This window comes from Spea bombifrons, chromosome 2, assembly GCF_027358695.1.
Source record: "Spea bombifrons isolate aSpeBom1 chromosome 2, aSpeBom1.2.pri, whole genome shotgun sequence".
Taxonomy (NCBI): domain Eukaryota; kingdom Metazoa; phylum Chordata; class Amphibia; order Anura; family Pelobatidae; genus Spea; species Spea bombifrons.
In genome coordinates this window covers 142,885,833-142,890,832 of record NC_071088.1, presented here as the reverse complement: position 1 = coordinate 142,890,832, position 5,000 = coordinate 142,885,833, and the positions used below count along the sequence as shown (strand labels likewise).

Here is a 5,000-nt window from a genome sequence, read left to right as displayed (position 1 = left end):
CCTGGGAATACCAGGTGTTGTAGGCTTTTAATTTTTTCTCACAGTCCGGGGAGAGCTTTTTGCCATGTTTCTTGCTCATCATCAAAGCTTTAAACCCTTATTTGAACCATCTCACCTTCTCTGTCCTGTCCCAGGGCTTATAATTCTTTTTGTCTGACGACAAGCAGCAGCAGCAGCAGCAGCAGCAGCAGCAGCAGCAGCAGCAGCAGCAGCAGCAGCAGCAGCAGCAGCAGCAACAGAATAAGAGAAGTAAAATAAAAAACTTTCACACCTACGGCCATACCACCCTGAAAGCGCCCGATCTCGTCTGATCTCGGAAGCTAAGCAGGGTTGGGCCTGGTTAGTACCTGGATGGGAGACCGCCTGGGAATACCAGGTGTTGTAGGCTTTTAATTTTTTCTCACAGTCCGGGGAGTGCTTTTTGCCATGTGTTTCTTGCTCATCATCAAAGCTTTAAACCCTTGTTTGAACCTTCTCACCTTCTCTGTCCTGTCCCAGGGCTTATAATTCTTTCTGTCTGACGACAAGCAGCAGCAGCAGCAGCAGCAGCAGCAGCAGCAGCAGCAGCAGCAGCAGCAGCAGCAGCAGCAGCAGCAGCAGCAGCAGCAGCAGCAGCAGCAGCAGCAGCAGCAACAGAATAAGAGAAGTAAAATAAAGAGCTTTCACACCTGCGGCCATACCACCCTGAAAGCGCCTGATCTCGGAAGCTAAGCAGGGTTGGGCCTGGTTAGTACCTGGATGGGAGACCGCCTGGGAATACCAGGTGTTGTAGGCTTTTTCTTTTCTCACAGTCCGGGGAGAGCTTTTTGCCATGTGTTTCTTGCTCATCATCAAAGCTTTAAACCCTTATTTGAACCTTCTCACCTTCTCTGTCCTGTCCCAGGGCTTATAATTCTTTTTGTCTGACGACAAGCAGCAGCAGCAGCAGCAGCAGCAGCAGCAGCAGCAGCAGCAGCAGCAGCAGCAGCAGCAGCAGCAGCAGCAGCAGCAGCAACAGAATAAGAGAAGTAAAATAAAAAACTTTCACACCTGCGGCCATACCACCCTGAAAGCGCCCGATCTCGTCTGATCTCGGAAGCTAAGCAGGGTTGGGCCTGGTTAGTACCGGGATGGGAGACCGCCTGGGAATACCAGGTGTTGTAGGCTTTTAATTTTTTCTCACAGTCCGGGGAGAGCTTTTTGCCATGTTTCTTGCTCATCATCAAAGCTTTAAACCCTTATTTGAACCATCTCACCTTCTCTGTCCTGTCCCAGGGCTTATAATTCTTTTTGTCTGACGACAAGCAGCAGCAGCAGCAGCAGCAGCAGCAGCAGCAGCAGCAGCAGCAGCAGCAGCAGCAGCAGCAGCAACAGAATAAGAGAAGTAAAATAAAAAACTTTCACACCTACGGCCATACCACCCTGAAAGCGCCCGATCTCGTCTGATCTCGGAAGCTAAGCAGGGTTGGGCCTGGTTAGTACCTGCATGGGAGACCGCCTGGGAATACCAGGTGTTGTAGGCTTTTAATTTTTTCTCACAGTCCGGGGAGAGCTTTTTGCCATGTGTTTCTTGCTCATCATCAAAGCTTTAAACCCTTGTTTGAACCTTCTCACCTTCTCTGTCCTGTCCCAGGGCTTATAATTCTTTCTGTCTGACGACAAGCAGCAGCAGCAGCAGCAGCAGCAGCAGCAGCAGCAGCAGCAGCAGCAGCAGCAGCAGCAGCAGCAGCAGCAGCAGCAGCAGCAGCAGCAGCAGCAGCAGCAGCAGCAGCAGCAGCAGCAGCAGCAGCAGCAGCAGCAGCAGCAGCAGCAGCAGCAGCAGCAGCAGCAGCAGCAGCAGCAGCAGCAGCAGCAGCAGCAACAGAATAAGAGAAGTAAAATAAAGAGCTGCCATACCACCCTGAAAGCGCCTGATCTCGGAAGCTAAGCAGGGTTGGGCCTGGTTAGTACCTGGATGGGAGACAGCCTGGGAATACCAGGTGTTGTAAGCTTTTTCTTTTCTCACAGTCCGGGGAGAGCTTTTTGCCATGTGTTTCTTGCTCATCATCAAAGCTTTAAACCCTTATTTGAACCTTCTCACCTTCTCTGTCCTGTCCCAGGGCTTATAATTCTTTCTGTCTGACGACAAGCAGCAGCAGCAGCAGCAGCAGCAGCAGCAGCAGCAGCAGCAGCAGCAGCAGCAGCAACAGAATAAGAGAAGTAAAATAAAAAACTTTCACACCTGCGGCCATACCACCCTGAAAGCGCCCGATCTCGTCTGATCTCGGAAACTAAGCAGGGTTGGGCCTGGTTAGTACCTGGATGGTAGACCGCCTGGGAATACCAGGTGTTGTAGTCTTTTTCTTTTCTCACAGTCCGGGGAGAGCTTTTTGCCATGTGTTTCTTGCTCATCATCAAAGCTTTAAACCCTTATTTGAACCTTCTCACCTTCTCTGTGCAGTCCCAGGGCTTATAATTCTTTCTGTCTGACGACAAGCAGCAGCAGCAGCAGCAGCAGCAGCAGCAGCAGCAGCAGAATAAGAGAAGTAAAATAAAAAACTTTCACACCTGCGGCCATACCACCCTGAAAGCGCCCGATCTCGTCTGATCTCGGAAGCTAAGCAGGGTTGGGCCTGGTTAGTACCTGGATGGGAGACCGCCTGGGAATACCAGGTGTTGTAGGCTTTTAATTTTTTCTCACAGTCCGGGGAGAGCTTTTTGCCATGTGTTTCTTGCTCATCATCAAAGCTTTAAACCCTTATTTGAACCTTCTCACCTTCTCTGTCCTGTCCCAGGGCTTATAATTCTTTTTGTCTGACGACAAGCAGCAGCAGCAGCAGCAGCAGCAGCAGCAGCAGCAGCAGCAGCAGCAGAATAAGAGAAGTAAAATAAAAAACTTTCACACCTGCGGCCATACCACCCTGAAAGCGCCCGATCTCGTCTGATCTCGGAAGCTAAGCAGGGTTGGGCCTGGTTAGTACCTGGATGGCAGACCGCCTGGGAATACCAGGTGTTGTAGGCTTTTAATTTTTTCTCACAGTCCGGGGAGAGCTTTTTGCCATGTGTTTCTTGCTCATCATCAAAGCTTTAAACCCTTATTTGAACCTTCTCACCTTCTCTGTCCTGTCCCAGGGCTTATAATTCTTTTTGTCTGACGACAAGCAGCAGCAGCAGCAGCAGCAGCAGCAGCAGCAGCAGCAGCAGCAGCAGCAGCAGCAGCAGCAGCAGCAGCAGCAGCAGCAGCAGCAGCAGCAACAGAATAAGAGAAGTAAAATAAAAAACTTTCACACCTGCGGCCATACCACCCTGAAAGCGCCCGATCTCGTCTGATCTCGGAAGCTAAGCAGGGTTGGGCCTGGTTAGTACCGGGATGGGAGACCGCCTGGGAATACCAGGTGTTGTAGGCTTTTAATTTTTTCTCACAGTCCGGGGAGAGCTTTTTGCCATGTTTCTTGCTCATCATCAAAGCTTTAAACCCTTATTTGAACCATCTCACCTTCTCTGTCCTGTCCCAGGGCTTATAATTCTTTTTGTCTGACGACAAGCAGCAGCAGCAGCAGCAGCAGCAGCAGCAGCAGCAGCAGCAGCAGCAGCAGCAGCAGCAACAGAATAAGAGAAGTAAAATAAAAAACTTTCACACCTACGGCCATACCACCCTGAAAGCGCCCGATCTCGTCTGATCTCGGAAGCTAAGCAGGGTTGGGCCTGGTTAGTACCTGGATGGGAGACCGCCTGGGAATACCAGGTGTTGTAGGCTTTTAATTTTTTCTCACAGTCCGGGGAGAGCTTTTTGCCATGTGTTTCTTGCTCATCATCAAAGCTTTAAACCCTTGTTTGAACCTTCTCACCTTCTCTGTCCTGTCCCAGGGCTTATAATTCTTTCTGTCTGACGACAAGCAGCAGCAGCAGCAGCAGCAGCAGCAGCAGCAGCAGCAGCAGCAGCAGCAGCAGCAGCAGCAGCAGCAGCAGCAGCAGCAGCAGCAGCAGCAGCAGCAGCAGCAGCAGCAGCAGCAGCAGCAGCAGCAGCAGCAACAGAATAAGAGAAGTAAAATAAAGAGCTTTCACACCTGCGGCCATACCACCCTGAAAGCGCCTGATCTCGGAAGCTAAGCAGGGTTGGGCCTGGTTAGTACCTGGATGGGAGACCGCCTGGGAATACCAGGTGTTGTAGGCTTTTTCTTTTCTCACAGTCCGGGGAGAGCTTTTTGCCATGTGTTTCTTGCTCATCATCAAAGCTTTAAACCCTTATTTGAACCTTCTCACCTTCTCTGTCCTGTCCCAGGGCTTATAATTCTTTTTGTCTGACGACAAGCAGCAGCAGCAGCAGCAGCAGCAGCAGCAGCAGCAGCAGCAGCAGCAGCAGCAGCAGCAGCAGCAGCAGCAGCAGCAGCAACAGAATAAGAGAAGTAAAATAAAAAACTTTCACACCTGCGGCCATACCACCTTGAAAGCGCCCGATCTCATCTGATCTCGGAAGCTAAGCAGGGTTGGGCCTGGTTAGTACCTGGATGGGAGACCGCCTGGGAATACCAGGTGTTGTAGGCTTTTAATTTTTTCTCACAGTCCGGGGAGAGCTTTTTGCCATGTGTTTCTTGCTCATCATCAAAGCTTTAAACCCTTATTTGAACCTTCTCACCTTCTCTGTCCTGTCCCAGGGCTTATAATTCTTTTTGTCTGACGACAAGCAGCAGCAGCAGCAGCAGCAGCAGCAGCAGCAGCAGCAGCAGCAGCAGCAGCAGCAGCAGCAGCAGCAGCAGCAGCAGCAACAGAATAAGAGAAGTAAAATAAAAAACTTTCACACCTGTGGCCATACCACCCTGAAAGCGCCCGATCTTGTCTGATCTCGGAAGCTAAGCAGGGTTGGGCCTGGTTAGTACCTGGATGGCAGACCGCCTGGGAATACCAGGTGTTGTAGGCTTTTAATTTTTTCTCACAGTCCGGGGAGAGCTTTTTGCCATGTGTTTCTTGCTCATCATCAAAGCTTTAAACCCTTATTTGAACCTTCTCACCTTCTCTGTCCTGTCCCAGGGCTTATAATTCTT

General features: G+C 50.6%; 11 non-coding genes and 3 pseudogenes across 11 annotated transcripts in view; all 14 read left to right on the top strand.

Annotated features, from left to right (window-relative positions):
- LOC128477182 (5S ribosomal RNA) overlaps nucleotides 1-26 on the top strand; it is a 119-nt gene extending 93 nt beyond the window's left edge. Inside the window, exon 1 of the ribosomal RNA XR_008348164.1 lies at nucleotides 1-26. This exon is cut by the window's left edge and continues 93 nt beyond it. This is a non-coding gene — a ribosomal RNA (5S ribosomal RNA).
- Nucleotides 27-269: 243 nt separating this feature from the next.
- On the top strand, nucleotides 270-388 carry LOC128481077 (5S ribosomal RNA). The gene has a single exon (XR_008350850.1). It is a non-coding gene; the product is annotated as a 5S ribosomal RNA (ribosomal RNA).
- Nucleotides 389-666: 278 nt separating this feature from the next.
- On the top strand, nucleotides 667-775 carry LOC128480012 (uncharacterized; annotated as a pseudogene).
- A 252-nt stretch (nucleotides 776-1,027) lies between these two features.
- On the top strand, nucleotides 1,028-1,146 carry LOC128477171 (5S ribosomal RNA). The gene has a single exon (XR_008348153.1). It is a non-coding gene; the product is annotated as a 5S ribosomal RNA (ribosomal RNA).
- A 237-nt stretch (nucleotides 1,147-1,383) lies between these two features.
- Nucleotides 1,384-1,502, top strand: LOC128476798 (5S ribosomal RNA). The gene has a single exon (XR_008347793.1). It is a non-coding gene; the product is annotated as a 5S ribosomal RNA (ribosomal RNA).
- Nucleotides 1,503-1,861: 359 nt separating this feature from the next.
- Nucleotides 1,862-1,970, top strand: LOC128480746 (uncharacterized; annotated as a pseudogene).
- Nucleotides 1,971-2,198: 228 nt separating this feature from the next.
- LOC128479223 (5S ribosomal RNA) lies at nucleotides 2,199-2,317 on the top strand. The gene has a single exon (XR_008350107.1). It is a non-coding gene; the product is annotated as a 5S ribosomal RNA (ribosomal RNA).
- Nucleotides 2,318-2,524: 207 nt separating this feature from the next.
- LOC128476392 (5S ribosomal RNA) lies at nucleotides 2,525-2,643 on the top strand. The gene has a single exon (XR_008347404.1). It is a non-coding gene; the product is annotated as a 5S ribosomal RNA (ribosomal RNA).
- A 218-nt stretch (nucleotides 2,644-2,861) lies between these two features.
- Nucleotides 2,862-2,980, top strand: LOC128477828 (5S ribosomal RNA). The gene has a single exon (XR_008348781.1). It is a non-coding gene; the product is annotated as a 5S ribosomal RNA (ribosomal RNA).
- A 266-nt stretch (nucleotides 2,981-3,246) lies between these two features.
- On the top strand, nucleotides 3,247-3,365 carry LOC128477160 (5S ribosomal RNA). The gene has a single exon (XR_008348142.1). It is a non-coding gene; the product is annotated as a 5S ribosomal RNA (ribosomal RNA).
- Nucleotides 3,366-3,596: 231 nt separating this feature from the next.
- On the top strand, nucleotides 3,597-3,715 carry LOC128480959 (5S ribosomal RNA). The gene has a single exon (XR_008350739.1). It is a non-coding gene; the product is annotated as a 5S ribosomal RNA (ribosomal RNA).
- Nucleotides 3,716-4,023: 308 nt separating this feature from the next.
- On the top strand, nucleotides 4,024-4,132 carry LOC128480011 (uncharacterized; annotated as a pseudogene).
- A 252-nt stretch (nucleotides 4,133-4,384) lies between these two features.
- LOC128476681 (5S ribosomal RNA) lies at nucleotides 4,385-4,503 on the top strand. The gene has a single exon (XR_008347684.1). It is a non-coding gene; the product is annotated as a 5S ribosomal RNA (ribosomal RNA).
- A 254-nt stretch (nucleotides 4,504-4,757) lies between these two features.
- On the top strand, nucleotides 4,758-4,876 carry LOC128479181 (5S ribosomal RNA). The gene has a single exon (XR_008350066.1). It is a non-coding gene; the product is annotated as a 5S ribosomal RNA (ribosomal RNA).
- The last annotated feature ends 124 nt before the right edge of the window (nucleotides 4,877-5,000 follow it).